This window comes from Ambystoma mexicanum, unplaced genomic scaffold (genome assembly GCF_040938575.1).
Source record: "Ambystoma mexicanum isolate Mex_15411 unplaced genomic scaffold, UKY_AmexF1_1 Mex_scaf31, whole genome shotgun sequence".
Lineage (NCBI taxonomy): Eukaryota > Metazoa > Chordata > Amphibia > Caudata > Ambystomatidae > Ambystoma > Ambystoma mexicanum.
The window spans coordinates 1,176,183-1,193,588 of NW_027182446.1; the positions used below are offsets into that span (position 1 = coordinate 1,176,183).

General features: G+C 47.0%; 1 protein-coding gene across 3 annotated transcripts in view; it reads left to right on the forward strand.

Moving 5' to 3' along the window:
- Window positions 1–17,406, forward strand: part of LOC138557993 (zinc finger protein 615-like) — a 51,564-nt gene that overhangs the window by 19,145 nt on the left and 15,013 nt on the right. Inside the window, exon 2 of one of the 3 annotated variants that reach the window (XM_069642648.1) lies at window positions 15,614–15,882. The exons of the other annotated variants lie outside the window; for them this stretch is intronic. The gene's annotated coding sequence lies outside the window, so the exon portion shown is untranslated. The remainder of the gene's footprint in view (window positions 1–15,613; window positions 15,883–17,406) is intronic. 3 annotated transcript variants of the gene reach the window in all.

Consider the following 17,406-nt stretch of genomic DNA (forward strand, 5'->3'; position numbering starts at 1 on the left):
CTCCATTACGTGCAACGACCATCCAGTCGACAGTGCTCCCTCAATTGTGCAGTCCAAGCCTATAAGCTTCTGATTTGTATCAGCCTCCCCGTCACCGAATGATGTAATATGTATGTCCGCTCCCTCTGCTGATAGGATTTCCCCAATGCTTACATCAGTTTTTGCCCTAGTTGTAGCCAAGGCTTCTCGGCGTCCTCGGTTCACGTAGCACAAATGAGGGTTCCAGACGGCAGACGGAGGCAACAATTGAAACCCCTTCCTAACGGTAAAATTATACCAGGTTGTTTAGATATCCTGTGTAAGTATACGCTTCTGTCCCGACCCCAGCATCGGATTCAAATGCAGCTAGAATCAAATGAACAACTCCAACAGTCTTCCAGCTGCGTGACTTTCCCCAACAGCGTGTGTAACAATAGACCAGAAACCAGCTTCCTAGATGGCTCCTCACGCCAACGCCTGTTAGTGGTGACCTGATGGCGACCTGGGGCTTCTGAACACGTTCACCAGCATGGACTGATACAGACCTTGTACAAGGCGGCCGCCGGAAGAGTAACTTCTCTCTTTCTGTAGTGTTCTTTAATTTTACTGATTTAACTGCAGTAACTGCTCCCACTTAGCCAGCCAATTCTCGGCCGCTTTGAGGAGCAGCTGAAGATAAGTATAAGTATGGGAGGTGGGGAGTGGAGCACGTCTGGTCAACACAGCGTCCCCCTTGCTTTTTTCCCCTCTTAAAGTGATAGCGTTCTTTTTGCCAGGTCTCGCTGTAGTAAACGGAATACAATGGACGCAGTCAGTTTCACCAAATGAAGCAGAGCGTTATCCTGCAGTAACTTCTCCCACTTAGCCAGCCACTTCCTCTTTAAAACGCAATATTGTAATGGTGATCCAAATAACTGTTATTAATGACCTCACATGACTCTATGTGCTGGAATATGTATAACCTCCGTACCAGTTGTTGCACTTGGCAATAATGTCATGGGTGTTAGTGATGGACAGGAGAAAGTTGCTGAGAGCAGTGTCAGTGGCAGAGGTTTGAGTTGGGGGTGGGCAAGCAGAGGATAAACGTGGAAGTGAAGGCAGCAGCTGACACTCGTTTCATCGAGCGGATGTTAGGGCTTTTGGAAGTGCGGAAACAGGGCCACAGGTACCCAGGTGGGAGGAGAGAAGAGTGGTTTGACCAAGAGACAGGGGTTACCAGAGGAGATGTGAGTGGTCGGTCAGAGTGGGTGAGGACATGCAGAGTGGGTTAGACCAGAAGGGAGAATGGAGAGGGATGGAGAGGTGCAGAGGTCAATTAAGAGTGGATGCTGTGCCAGGGGAGTCCAATTGGATGTTAGTCACCTTAGAGAAGCAGATTGAAAGTAAGGAGGAACAGAAATCAGCCCATACAGGGAGGTAGTGACTGAGGCCGGTAAATGGTAGCAATGGTCGGGTTAGAGGAGGGAGAGATTACCAACTTGCATACCAGGCTCTCAAGAGTAGAGCTGAATGGGTAAGATGGAAAAAGGATCCCACTCAAGGAAGATTATGGCAATCCTACCGCGGCTTGGAAATCTTAAAGCCATCGCGTAGGCGGGAATCAAATGCAGTGACTGAGCTGGCATTGAACCATGTCTCAGTAAGAGCGAATGTCCAAGTCATTGTCTTCTAGGAGTCCATGTCAGCAGAGTATTTGTTGGCTGAGCGGACAGGTCACCAGTTGGAGACAGTCTCTGCCTTTGAAGGTTTTCTGAAGTGGATCACATGTGTGTGATACTTCAGGCAGGTGGAACCCGGCAGAGAGAGTGGTAGGGGGAGAGGCAGGAAAAGGAAGAAAGTTAATGAGGGATAGCTGGATCCGGTCAAAGATAAGGAGATTGACCTGAGGACCCTGAACCAGGATAGTGCCAGTGTGGTATACATTTGCGATGCAGCGTGATGAGAAGAAGCCCGCCAAGAGGGCTTCCCACTTGGTGTTGGTGCCACAATTAATAGGAAAGGATGTGAAAGTGGGGAGAGTAGAGATGAGAAGTCCATAGGTCTGGAGAGGGGACGGAGAAGAGAATTTCAGTGAAGATCTCTCTGGAAGATGCACTAACGTAGGTGTCTGCGATTGGAAGGCCAGGATTTTCACCCAACGTGTCTTTTTGTGTGTGCACTTAACATCCAGATTTCATGAGCGAGAGAGGATAGGTGATAGTGTAGCAGTTAGAGTAGATTAGAGAGATGGTGAGTGGCATAGGATAGATGAGAGAAGGGGGGGGGGAGTTAGGTTTGGGGCACTGCACTCTTGGCTCATGCTATTAGGCGGCCTAGTAGCTAAGGGGGGTGGGCATAAATACAAATGCTGAGCAATAGCTGGGGTGCAGGATTCAATTTTAAAAAGGATCACAATTCACAAAATGAATGCAATATGTTAAGCACCTTCACAATGCAGTGCACAGAATGGATGCACAATGTTAAGCACACCCACCTAGATTCGATTTAAAAAAAAGATTGCAATGCACAAAATGGATGCAAGATGTTAAGCACAATCACAGTGCAGTGCACAGTGCAGTGCACACAGGTACGCGAGAGGAAAGGGAGAATCGCAACTAGAATGAATTTGCCACTTGTAGAACACAGAGTGCAGTGAAAAAAAGAGGTGTTCAAGGGAGAAAGGCAGAATAGGCTTGGCACATTATGATTCACTTTGCGCAGGAGGAAGGGTGGGGCAAATAATTGTTTGCCAGGGGGACACTCCACTTCCCTTATCCTCTGCTTGTGTGTTTAATTTGCACTGCAAGTTCCACAATTCCTTTCTTCTTGTACAACGTAACAGTGCCTTTAAATCACTTCCCTTCATCAACAAACATCTTCTGGCTACTTTGTTTCCTCCCGCGATCTTTCTATGCATCTGAGTAAGAGAATGCCGGAACCCTGGTCACATTGTATCCATTGTGCTCTGCTTTCCAAAATGTCGGTTTCATTTTCAAACGTACGGAGCTCCACTAGCAGGCATTCTCCTTTTAACTCCACCGCACTTGATGCATTGTGTTTACTCTTCTGTTTGAAAGCTTTTCAGATTTCTGGACTCACCGGCTCTTATCTGAAGCTTTCTTAACACAGCGTGTTGCTGTAACAACGCTGCAGGGGCTGCCCGGCTGCTCCGAGACACTTCTCTCAGTGCCTTGCAGACTGGTATGGTTATTGTGCTGTGTGCGGCTGTAAATCGTCCCTTTGTTGTACTGCAGCGCCTCGCCTCAGATCTCGCAGCATACCAGTGGCCTCTGCGTGGTCGCAGGCCTGTACTGAGCAAAGGCCCACATCTCTGTCAACAGGGCTCCTCGTGCATCCAAAGTCGGGTGGATTCCCCGCCGCGTTGATCCGCCATATAGCTCTTCAGATGGGTACATTGTGAAGAAAAGACTGAGGATGATCTGAAGGATGCTGTCTTGTGCTGATTTGGTTGACCTGACTTTAAGGTTTATGGAAAGAAAAGGGGAACAGAGGAAGGAGGTGACTGCTTGCATAAGGTTAGATAAGGTATGTAAAAACCGAACGAGTGAGGGAGAACCTATCCAGATTGGAAGTATTCCTGGACCTCCTAGTCCAGAGGAAAAGGATTAAAGGAGAAGGAATAAGCAATGCTTCACTGTCCTAAGGCGGGGGGCGATGCCATGTCCTTCAGGAAAAGTTTGGAGTCCGTGTAGTGTAGGGATGGGGAGTGTCGGGAGTAAGGGTACTCGCCCCTACATATATCCCTAATGTGCCTCTTTTAGTAGAGTACATATCTCTGTATCAGTCACTTTAGTCTTTGAGGACGTCATCGTCACTGCTTCAGCAATGATTGATTCTGGGGTTACAGGTAATTTTACTGCTGTAGAATATGTGCAAGCCTTGGTATCATTACAACCCAAGAAGCTCATTGAACCTGTGCAATCCACGGACTAATAAGTGAGCATGATTCCCTAATCGTGAAGAAAACATATTGCTTGGTTTAATTGCAGCACCCCAGTTTACGATAATACTAGGAATGTCCTGGTTAGTGGAGTGCAATCCCACTATAGAGTTCTTGTTGGGTCCATCAGCGGTCTGCTCTTCCCCCCCCCCCCCTCTCACCCCACCACCCCCTTATTTTTAATATTTATGTTCAACCTCTATTTCATCAGCTTGACAAAGCCTCTATTGGCTTCTGGTCGGGCCCGGATTAAATTTAAATTGTGTATTATTTATTAAGCACTTCAGGGCAGAGGGTGCCTGGCTTTACAGGTGACAATTACTCCGTATTGGCCAAATTGCCCGTTATCTTCGGCCTCCCAATGTCTTTTTGAAATTTCCATCCTATCGGCTGGAAAGAGTTTTTTTTTTTTTTTTTCTGTAGCTGGACCAAAACTATGGAACTCTCTCCCTCTATATCTGCCAAAGATCCGAGACTTTGGTATTTTCAATAATAAAACACCCAAAGATGTTAGAGCGCTCAGTTTAATAAAAATTCAAAGTTTGACATGAAAACCTAATGGATTTTATTTGTTCATCTGAATCTCAATAGCCCATTCATTCAAACTATTTAAAGGTGGGTGACCACTCGTAGCTTGCACAATAGAATGCCTGATTTACTAAGAGGGAATATACACAACATGGTAGTATTGTAGGTTCCTTTCTTACCAATAAGCACAAATACAATTTGCCACAGATGTTGTTGCATCATTCGATAGATTCACTATACACAGGTGGACTTTGACCAATTAAATGGTGTTTCTTCAAATTTACAACATGTGTGGATGCCTAGAGGTAGCCTGAAGTGTGCGAAACATTGGCATGTGCGCCAATGACTTTATGTTGGGTCTAGGTCATTTTGCTTAGTGTTAGAGGGTGTAGAAATTCAGATGTTCAGGGTTGCCGGATTACGCGATATGTTGACCCCTAAGTATCTAGTCTGATCCATGTGCCTTTGGAACCCCCAACTCATCTGCAAATTGAACTACACCTTCCGTCATTGGGAAGAGGACGGATTGTCCGATTTATTTTAAGCCCCAACACCTCCTCGAATGTAAGTAAATCCCGCCTTATTGGATTAAGGTTGTGCTCAGGGTTAGATACAAATATCCCCATGTCGATATTCAAGGATTTCACCACCCTGTGTTTGCATAGTTGGATTCCCATGTGTAGGTGACTTTCCCTGATCGCATCTGCCAACGGTTCTTTCGCCAATGCGAATAGCAGTGGTGACGGGGTGGGGGGGTGCAACCCTGTCAGGTGCCTCTCTAGCCTGATATCAGGGGTTAGTTGACCATTCACTCTGACCTTAGGTAATTGGTACAATAGCGACACCATTGAGGTGAATTGCTCCCCCCGCCCATCTTCCAGAGCACAGTGAATAGGAAGGGCCATGTCAAATGCCTTTGTGATATTATAAGTTCAAACTGTTGTACCACAGCCAGTAGACCGAATATTCTACAGAGACCATGGAATGTGCAGCGACCAGGTATGAACACTGACTGATCTGCTTTCACCATCCTCTACATCAATGGTGCCAGTCTGGATGCCAGCACCTTGACTAGGATTTGTTGGTCTAAGTTAATGAGGTATATGGGTCAATCGGTCTTTCAGGGCCTTGTCCGGTTTAAGTAGCATCACTACCACTGCATCTCGTAGGGATGCTGGCAGTTAACCGTCCTTTAGGCTTTGGTTAAACATTTGTAACAGGTAGGGCCCCAGTTTCCCGGCGTACTGCTTATAAAACTCTGCTGTAAACCCATCCAGCCCAGGGGATTTCCCGGATGGCTGAAATCTAATAGCCCCTAGCACTTCCTCTAATAACTGTGGACGACCAGCCACTCTCGCTCCTCATCTGGACACCAGTACAAGGCCACTCGCTGCAGATAATCCTCCATCACCCTTTGGGAGGCCTGTGTCTGGAAGGAGTATAGCCACCTGTAAATTTGACAACATTCTTGAACTATCTCCAGGTCCGCGAACCTCTCCATCCCTTGTGCATCCTTAATGGTTAACATTTGGTTTGTGGCATTGTCTATTCTTGCAACTCTGGCCAATAGCCTCCCATTTCTCTGTCCTTCCTCCATATTGCCACACTGTGGTTTTCCCCATTAGAAATATGACCTCTCAATGTGCTAGTTTGTTAAACAGGTGCATTTGTTTATTGATCTCAGCCTGCTCTGGCGGCATTGGTACGGGTGTTCCCGTTTGTAATTGCTGAATGCGATCTTCAGCATCGGTTATTTCCCTTCTGATCTGTTTCATTACCCCATATTCTCACGAGATGCATTCATCTCTAACCACACATTTAAATCTCTCCCATAGGATCGCGGCTGATTCCTCTGATCCTTCATTTATTTCAAAGAATGTATCTATTACCCCGTCCAGACCCTCCCAGAACACCATGTCCATCAGCCTCTCACTTTTGAAGTCCCAGGGGGGTCCTTCCCATTCCTCGAGACGATGGTTCTATAGACAATAGCATTGGGGCATGGTCTGACGGTGTACGTGCCAGGATAGATGCCTCCGTTACTGATCCTCTAAGTGTTTGAGAGATCAGGCAGTAGTCCAGCTGGGAGGCCGAGTTGTGTACGGAGGAGTGGAATGTCCTAATGCTCCAAACGATGCAATTTCCCACCCAGAGCACGTCCTGGAGTTTGCTGGTCATCTTAGGCGTTGGGTGATGAGCGCCCACTGTGCAGTCCTTGCTCTGCTCCATGACTGCCCAGATCACCTACCCGGGTATCATCAGCTGCCCTATTTGACGGTCAATACATTCTAATGTTTCCGTTGTGTCTTGGTTGGGACCATAATAGTTGATCCGAGTATATAGTCAATGGCAGATCAAACACCCCCCCCCTTATTGGCCTCCAAAGACTACTTGGTGAGCTCGAGTCCTAAGCATTGGAGAACAGTCTAAGGATTAACACAGCTAAATCTAGCATCTTAAAAATCCAGAATACCAAAGTGAAAAATAGACATTCAAGCTTTACATGGTCTATCAGTACAATCTCACGTGCGATCATACATGGATAGAACATCAATGATAATAAATCTGAGCACCCAACAAAGCTGAGATGAAATACACATTTCAATCCCTATGCTTCATCATACATATGGTACATTTTCCTGTCTCCATCTGCTGACCTGTTAGAAGCAAAAAATAATTCCTGCATAAACATATGGCGCCCAATCCAAATTCCCGGAGAATCCGCTGAACTGGGTTTACCTAGGTTTGTTCTAGAAAACCATACTACCATTGCCTAAAAGCTTTCCAATCCCTGTCGTTCGCTATGAGTTAGGACAGATCTCACTAAGGGTGGTTGTATGCTGGAATCCATTACTACTTGATAGGAAGGGCGTGCACTGTTGTACATTTCATTGCATACACCATTGTAAACAAACTGAAAATTCTGTTCATACCTGGAAGGAAGATTGCGTCGTCAATTTGGAGAAAGCTGATATTGATAAAACCACAATATCGAACCCTGAGCATGGAAAGCGAGTTCTGGTACAATGACTGGGTTAACAGAGGAAAAATGTAATCAATACAACATTTTTAATCTGGTATCTTCACTCCAAAAATGTTCAATCAAACCCCTAAATACTTACAAAGATTTCTTGACCAAACATATTGCATGGAAATAATGAGACTTTGATTTAATCTATGGCCCACAAGAGTGCTAATAGCAACGAGCTCTAAAGGGCGTGAGCGTGCAACTACTTGTAGATTTTGCAACCTAGAGACCCAACCTGAAACTGGTGCACTGCACCGTGCTATCCATATTAAAGAAAGAAGCTTTCTATGAATTTCTTTGTGACTGTCACACCCTAGTGCACTGTGGTCCATGACTGTGAATGCACAACATATCTCTTTAAGCATTGCCACAATTAACTTCCCTCAACGACTAAGCTTGTGACACTGATGCACAGTATGATGTACAGATGTCCAGCATGAACTAAAGAACAAATGATTTTGTCACACTATGTATATAGCAAAACCTAACTTTAATTTTTCAATTCATAATGAAAATGTTGCTAATCATCTTGGGGTAATAAATTGTACTATATGAACAAGCATGCTCTTCCATAACAAGAAAACAATGAAAATGCACTCGAGAATGTGTTTTTAACAATGTTCAATATGATCTGTATTTATATCCGTTTCATTATTTGAAAAGTTATAACAACTACTAAAATAAATAAAAATAAGATTGTCTGCCCTGTATGGTGACCTCTACCACCGGGCCCCTTACCTCCTGGTTCTTGATCACTGTGGTCAGACAGAACCCAACAGAATTATGCATTAGGACACACACCGCCCGAGAATAAGATGAGTACAAGGAGAAATGGTGGTGGCATGCCCAGCCGTTCCCAAATCCTGCTTCTTTGTTTGGTGTGAAATATGTCTCTTGCAGAAACGCTACCACCACTTGATGTCTTTGCATATAAAGTAGCACCCTACGGCATTTAGATGGGCAGTTCAAAACCCTCAAGATCCATGTAATTTTTCTAAGTGCCCCAGGTATTGCATGTCCATATCAATATTTCAACCATGAATTGTACAGTTTGCATTGCGTTGCACAACGTAATACTCCTTGAGTTTATAGTATACAATATTAACTGACATCTTTGTTTCCCTAACCCCATAAGTTTTGGGATGAACCCTTATCCAAGCAGTCTATTCTCTCCTGGTCTCCCCTCTTCTGAGTCAAGGATCGTCTGGTTGGGCTGTAGCCCGACCGTGTGTCATTTACAGAGGCTGTCCAGAATGTGAACCAAATGCAAGCAACGCTGAACTCCACCTCTCCTGCTCCCCCGCCCCCACTGACAACCCCAACCTGTCGGTAATCTGATCTCCACCCCCAGCTGACAAACCCAACTAATCAGCATCACCATTTCTCCCCTCAACGGGTGCTTCCGCTTGAGGGGCAGCTATAACTTTAGTTTTCACCTATTATCAGAGTTCTGTCCTCTACCCCGTGCCACCCGGTCGCGAGTAAGGACAGGTTATACTGGATGCAGTGTCATCCATTGTTATCCATTCTCCTATCCCGCCCCCACACCCCCCCGGGCCTGGGGGTTCCATTGTAGAGTTTTTCAAGGAACATGTTGGCTTCTTCCCGGGTGTGGAAAAAATAATGTGCGCTCTTCATGGGCTATTAATTTGTCCAGAAACATCATAGCAGAGCGTATGCCTCTCTCCGGCAGTTTTTTTTTTATTTTTTATTTTTATTATTTTGCACATCCATGTAGATTCTTCAAGATGCTTGCACCTTATCAGAGAAGTCTGGGAAGATTTTGATGGTGTCCCCTTGGTATGTCACGGTTCCCTTCTCCCTTGCTTTGCGAGGAGCTAGATCTTTATCCTGGTAGTGCACCATCTGGGCTATGATTGGGCATGGAGAGTCCCCTGGTATTGGTTTCTTCCCACTTGGAATATGGTGGGCTCTTTCCACTATAAATGCCGCTGAGAATCCGTCTCCTCCCAATGCTTCTCTTGTGACTAGTGGTTCCATGAATCTTGGCTCCACCGTTTCAGGTTCTCCTGTTATTCGTAGATTGTTCCTCCTGGATCTGGATTCAAGAGCCTCCTGTTTTTTGGCAAGTTCTTTAATTGCCTGTCTCACCCGTGTCATTTCTCTAGATGGCAGTGCTGATTCATCCTCTACTGTAGAGAATTCACCCTTCAGCTTTGTCCAATCTCACTCTCTCTCTCTCTCTCCATGCTTGTCAAGATGGACCTGCATGTGGTCCGCCTTGCATGTTAGTTTCCATCTTCCCATCAAGAGGTTGTATGCTGTTTTGCAGCTCATTGAACATCTCCTTGATGTCACGGAACGCGACTGAAGTATCGTGGGTCATAGGTTGAGTACTTCAGTCCTGTAAGTCTTCCATGGTCTTATGGTTTTTCGCTAGGGTGGGGGTGTTGATTTGAAACTTTGATTGTTGTAGCCCCCCCCCCCCCAACCCTCCTTTGTTCGCTTTTGACATCTTGCCGGGCATCCGGGATCTGGCAGTTTCCCCTCTGTAGTCTTTTTGGTTCAGCCTCTGGGACAATTTCCAAATATGGGTGCAGCTGTCCAGCCCAATGTCTATATTACATGCTGCTTGATCCGAAGCCCCCGCCCCGCTGCTGAAGTGTTGGTATTACTGGTTTCAACTGCTCAGTCTGTGACCCTCCCTCCAGCGGTTTTTGAGTACCACAGTCTGGTGTGCTCTTATCGCCTTCCCACCTCTGATCACTATGACATCTTACTGCTCAGACACTTGGTGCATTGGGCCACAGAGAGGTGAGCAGCACATTGTCACACATGGGATGTGTCAATACAGCTCCGATATATCACCTTTTGGGGGGCAAGGATTAGTATTCATGATCAGTTTCTCATCCTTCAGTCCCTAGTGGGATTGGCAGGTTCTGCGTTCTCAAAGCACACCAGGGGCCCTCCACTTCACTCCTCACTTGGATATTTTACAAGGTAGAGGTGCTCTGCCTCCCAAGCAGATTCTGGTTGGTTCATCTTGTAGCCAGTGGCTAGTCTCACAGGTCAATACTGCTCCGATGCGTTTCCTGGTCGGGGGGGGTTTAGCATCCATGATCTGCACCCCTTCTCCTGTCCCCATTGTAATCGGCGTGTCACACATTCTCAATGCACACCAGGGTCAGTGACTCTCCACCTTGAATGGGCTAGAGGCGCTGCACCTCCCGATCATTTCCAGCAATTTCCCCTTGCAGCCCATGTTCAGTCCCTGTAGTGCAGGGTTGTGGGGGGGTCCTCGGCTCCCCCAGTGCAGCCTGTTGCTGTGGTTGTGCTCCTAGGTTTGCTGGCAGATCTCGCTTGCGCCCTTCCCTCAACAAATCTAATAAGCCCCTGGCCAGGCTGCACAGCTTGGCCCGCTCTCTCCATCGTGTTTGTGCTTTGATTATCCCTGCGGGGTCAAGGGACTTACCTTGCTCTTCCGGCGCTTCTCGCACGATCAGGTTGGTGGCTGCTCATGGCGCACAATCTCTCCTTGGCCGCACCTACCAATCCCGTCTGGGTTGGCACCACTCCAAGTGGTTGTATCCTCCGCCCCGGGGAAGGCGGCATGCCCCCCACACGGTGGTCGCTTGGTTCCTCAGGGGTCACTTTGCGGCTCGCACTCCGTGGCGAGCCATCGCCTCGCTCGTTGTTCCCGCTATTTGCACTCTGCCGCTCACCGGCTTGTGTCCCTTATGAGTCTCCATCCACTTCGGGAGAGTCACACGGCTCAGCGCCGAGGTCGCAAAGTGGAGTCACTAGTTGCTCCTTTTCCCGGGGTCCAATGGTCACCAGATTTTACTCAATTGTCGGGAAGACCTTTGCATTGCCTGACACCGCCTTAGAATGGGTCACTTTGCCAGTAGGTCAACAGGATCTTGTCCGGATTATAAGAGGTACCGGGAGCTCATCTTGGCTGGGCTTTCTAGCGCCCCCTCACGCCCTCCAATTTCTAATCCTACTCCCGGCTGGGACCTCAGTGTCGTACTCGCAAGGCTCGTGGTGAAGGGGGCGGGGGTGGGCCTTTGGCCTAGGCACAAAGCCAGCCTTAACCACCTTAAATACAAGACAGCCTTCCTTCCTCATAGCTGTTACTCTATCAGAAGGGTTAGCAAACTACAAGCTCTGCCAGTACAAGATCCATTCCTAGTCCTACACAAAGACAAGGTAATGCTACGCACAAACCCTAGCTTCTCACATATATCAAAATTGCATGTCCATCAAACGATGGAGCTTCCTGCATTTTCAAAGTCAATCAGGAAGAAAGATCGGTTCTTTGTATCAGTAGCCGCTGGAAGAGAAGTGGACCCTATCTCTGAAGCGGCAATTTCTAAATGGATTGTCAACTTCATCCAACTCTGTTAAACTCTTGCCAAGAGAACATTGCCCTTTAAACCCAGAGCACACGCCACTCGAGGCACCGGGGCAACTTGAGCCTTCATAGCAGACGTTCCTCTAGATGCCATTTGCAAGTCTGCCACTTGAAGTTCAGTACACACCTTCACCAAACACTAGTGTCTGGACAGTCTTGTGGTGACACACAGGTGGGACAAGCGGTGCTGAAACATCTCTTTTTGCAGCGCTGCCTTCTAATAACCCACCTCCTTCTAGTAGTGCTTGCTAATCTACGCAAAGCATGTGATTCTAAGCAGATCTACAAGCCTCAGAAAGGATACAGAGTAATCATGGATCTGCTTAGATACACATGCACCCGCCCTTCCCTCTTGGAGTAGAAGGAGCATGGGTATTAGAACCATGGATCTGTCACAACTCATGGTTCTTCTTACACTTCATGCTTACACTTCCCTCTTGTCAGGAACAATCTGAGGGACTTCGACGCGTGAGGGAATCGTGGTACAAGGGATGGTATTAGTCACGCCCTGCCGAAAACGTTTGTGCATTACTCCAGCTTCTGCTAGATGTCAGCCTATGGAAAGCATGTGCATCTAAGCAGATACAAGCATCAGAAATACAATTATGGCGAGTAATGTTTCCCATATATATTTATTTTCACCTATTCGGCCACTGGTGTTCTCCTCCTACCAGGTTCATTGCTCAGGGATGCAGTTTTTACTTGCAGCTCACAGCCAGAGCAGGTGTTGTCTTTCAGTGTTGATTCTGCTACAAGGACATCTGGCCGTTGTAATTCTCAGGCTTGCAAGGAACCCGCTAACATCCAGACCCACAGTGGGGGTTGGGAGGGTGGGGGCAGTAGCCCACAGTCTGGCACTCCAAAGCAAGGCATTTTGCCTTGGTGCAGCATCCTATAGGACTCTGACACTTACACCCTTGTCTTTGGAGGTGGTGCCCCAGGTCGAGTCTCCACTAGAGTGCATCACCTCAACCCCTCCACCCCACCCCGCTATCCCACTAGAGGCACCCACACAGCCCCTGTTACCACTAACCTGCACACCTCCTGGTCCACATCCAGTCCTATAAATATTTGTTTTAATTGCAGACATGTGTAGTAACTTTTTAAGAGTAGCATGAATTGCGCAAAGCTTGGTCCCTGTAAAAAAAAAAGAAAAGGTATCCGCACCCAGAAGGCAGCTCGGTGGGCTAATAGAAATATATATACTCTTTCCTGGGGGCGTAGAGCTGAAATGCTGCACTTTGGGCTTCCTGACTTGGGTTTGAGCGCCGTTACCAGGTCTTCCTTCACCCAAATGTGGTAATGCTGAATTGAAAATAGTTCAGATCAATGACGGGCAAGAACCATCTTGTCTACCTGAAGTTGACAATTAACATGCCTACTGCAACACAGTACTACATACTGTGAAGATTCACAGGTTCTCGTCAGTTCTTCCCAGAGGGGAGCCCTTCCCTGTGAGGTTAGAGAGTTGTGGCCGCCACCTAATAGTCCCTATGTGGGATTAAGGACTAACTCCCTCAACCGGTTTACCCAGAATTTAGGATCTTTTGAATGAAACTCAACCTGAGAATACTATTGGTTGTTATTGTAATATCTCTTCACCTAGATTTTATATAACTGAGATGAGGAAGAGCCAAGAAAACATGCAGAGTAATAACAGGTTGACTGGCAATGGTACAGTAACGAGTTGGCCCAGGGAGGCATGTAGATTGCATCAAAGGCACTAAAGAAAGACTTTGACGTTAAGCTGTGGAGAACTCAGCTACACGCCATAAAAACTGATCAAGGACTTGAAGGGGAGAGTAGGGACAGCCTCGAGTGAAGGCAGCGTCTTTCCATCACAGCCCAGGAGATTCAAACCCAGAACAGAGGAAGTCCTGAGAGGCAGTCTGTCCTCAGACGAGAGGACTTCGTACAGGAAATTGAGAAGCCTTCCATGACTGGGTACGGACCCATCTCCACTAGCCGCTGCAAGAAACCAGGTGTTTGAACAACCTCAAGCAGATGGACTGTGTGGTCCATAAACTGTGCCGTGATCGGCAAAGCAGCAACGAGAAGCTGAAGAAAGACACACTGACGCATGCAGAAGAAAAGCCGACCCAAGGCGGTGGAACCGGTAACGTGCCCTAGCCACTATCAAGATAACGGAAGCCGCAGGTAACCCAAGTCAGTTCTTGGTAGGTACTCTAGTCAAACCAAGAGCCAAGAGGTACTCTGGAGTCATCTCCCTCGTCCTAGTGATAATCTACAAAACTGGGGAAGACAAGAGTGGTTCAGGAGTCCTCTCCCTTGTCACAGTGGATACCTAAACAAGGTTGAAAAGTGTTAAAGGACAATAACGGATGGAGTAATCTTCCAAACAATAAGCCTACTAATAAACAGTGAAACAAGGGACTCTTACAACTTTATTTCAAATGACTGTACAAAGACGGCCCTCAAGGTTGATCCAGACAGACCAGAAGAAGGGAGTCATTCTCTTGGTAGTACCTGTTTTGTCGAGTCAGTACCTGTTTTGTCGAGTCAGAACTCAGATCAAGACTGTTGCAGAATCCTTTAGAAATTATGCACTTTGCTGGGAGAAGAAGAATCTAATCTAGAGGAGAGGATGATTTTTAGACCAAACACAGCCTTTACTGCTATAGGGGCTAATAAGATGAAAGGACTCAGACTTAAGTAACACAACCTTTGGAAGGAGGTACATCAGTTTCTGATGTTATTCTTATTTGTAGTATTGACAGCTTGTGCATAATGCAGCCAAAGTAAGACTCTTTGTTCAGCCTTTATCCCAAGATGATATGAGGCGAACTCTTTCTTAAAAGAAAGTTACAATGCAAGATCAAAATGTATGCACCATTTCCGCTCAGCTCTGCGGACAGTTGCCCACCATGCCCAGAGTTTTGGTGAGAACCAGGGAGCTGAGACGTGCAGTTTTCTTTATCAATTTTCAAGGTGCCAATTCATTTGCAGCTGCCGAGCAAGCGGTAATAAGCTGAGACCATGGTAGAGGCAGGGGCAATTTGTTCTGTTGTGCAAGCACCAACGGTTCGATATGGTGCCTGATCTCTGCAATACTTAGGGCTGAGCCTGCCTTTTATCCAGTTGAGGGATCCTAACTCTTGCGGTGTGAAATTTCCCAACTTGCAGGCCTAATCAGCTTGTGACCCAGCATATCTTCCTTTTTTATCTAAACTACTTCTCCATTTGTTACCAGAACTGTTCTGTTCTATCCAAGAACACTAGCCGATTGACTTTGGCCTGGCCTATTAAATTGAGCTGACCCTTTTGCCTCACAGAAGTTTTTTCTAACCCTCTGTACAAACCGTGGCCTTTTATTCCCATTGAAAGTCATTGAAGTGCCATTTGACTCCTTTTTCAGGGTAGCTTAAACTGTCTCTACAACTAAGAGTTTGGTACTGTAGTGCATTGATGCTTAATATTAAATTGATGTCTACTAGTGTATGTTTTCCAAATGATTGTGTAAATAAATGTATAGAGTTTTACCAAGAAACCTTGAGTGTCTACTTGAACCCCTGTGATTGTGATACTCCTGTGTAACTTCATTTACTGCTCACATTCCCTCTTGGGATAAGCCAAAGGTTGGTATTTACTTGCACCTGTAGTCCTAATTGTGTGTGGTGTTCCCAGAGGGTACTGCATGCAATTCTGCCTAACATGTACCATGTGTCTAACCTCTCCCTGGCTCTCTAACCACTAACTGGTACCTCTTGCCCACTGCATCTCTACCTTCTGCTCTAACTTTCAGTGTTATGCGGATGATACCCAGCTCTTCTTCGTGTTCCCCTCAGCCTCTTCTGCTCCTTCTCTCGTACTAGACTTCCTGCCCGCAAATCAGGAATGGTGTGCCCCAACCATCTCTGCCTTAATGCCAGGAAGGCTGAGATCCTCCTCATTGGGGTACCTGGGGATCCTCCTTTCCTCTAGCTCTGGCCGCCCACCCTGGGTCCTCTACCTGCTCCTTCCTGTGAGGCTAAGAACTTTCATGTCATCTTCTACTCCACCTTCTTTATAGGTGTAAGTTTCCTTTTATTTCTTTTGGAGTGGACTATCCTCCATGTTTTATTGTACATAGTTTTTTGGTGTGTTTGAGGTATTTTGTTAGTGAATTTCTTTCTTATGTAAAATATTTTTGATACACATGAAAAATGTTTAATTTTCTATTTTAACATGGACATTTTTTAATATTATGATTGATGATTTGATTAACAATATGTAAGATTAAAATACAACTGTTTAATATATATATATATATATATATATATATATATTAATTTCTTTTTTTTTAAAAATCTCACATTCATTGTGCCTGTTTGGTAGTCCATATAGTAGCCTTGATCCTGCTCATTGTTAGTCATGTGTGTGGTTGCTTACTTGCATGTGTCATGTTTGCGGGGTAAGTATACATATGGGGCGCACCGGGGGGTGGAGTGGAAGTTTGTGTGTGCACAGGCAAATGGCATTTCCTTTCACATGTGCAGCATCACTGTGTATTTGCCTTGACAGTGTTTGTGAGTTAGGTGGGTGTGGTGACTGTGAGAGTATTACATGTTCAGGACATTTGCACATGATTTGCTTGATGCTGTGTAACACACTGGTGGTGCTTTCCAAATTCTCACCAGCATGTGTTTTCATAGTCCTCGTCATCATCATCATCATCATCTCTGGTGTTGATCGACCTCTTGCACTGGGATACGCTATTGCCATTTCATAGTATTTACACATTGGCTGCCCATTGCAGCTGACTCAGTTTGTGCTGCACTGTCCGATTGCCATGTCCTTCACACATGGGCATACCAGTGAAGTATATTTTAGGGATTCTCTTCTAGGGATAGCAGCTCAATGATGCAGGTGATGTCACAAATTGAGGGGGGCGGCCTGCAGGGTGGGGTCATGGGGGCTGGTTTCTGCCATGTGAATGGGTGCTGCCTGCAGGGTGGGGTCCGGGGTGATGGGCTCTCCCATGTGGAGGGGGCTTGCCTGCAGGGTGGTGTCAGGGGGGCTGGGTTCTCCCATGTGGAGGGGGCTACCTGCAGGGTGGAGTCAGGGGTGATGGGGGCTGGGTTCTCCCATGTGGAGGGGGATGCCTGCAGGGTGGTGTGATGGGTGCTGGGTTTCCCCATGTGGATGGGGTTGCCTGCAGGGTGGAGTCAGGGGTGCTGGGTTCTCCCATGGGGAGGGGGCTGGCTGCAGGGTGGTGTCATGGGTAATGGGGGCTGGGTTCTGCCATGTGGAGGGGGCTGCCTGCAGGGTGGGGTCAGGGGTGATGGGGGTGGGGGGGGCTGGGCTCTGCCATGTGTAGAGGGCTGCCTGCAGGGTGGGGTTGGGGTGAGGAGGGCTGGGCTCTCCCATGTTGAGGGGGCAGCCTGCAGGGTGGGGTCAGGGGTGATGGGCGGGGGGGGCTGGGTTTTGCCATGTGGAGGAGGCTGCCTGCAGGTTGGTGTCGTGGGTAATGGGTGCTGGGGTTCTCCCATGTGGAGGGGGCTGCCTGCAGGGTGGGGGCAGGGTTCTGCCATGTGTAGGGGGATGCCTGCAGGGTGG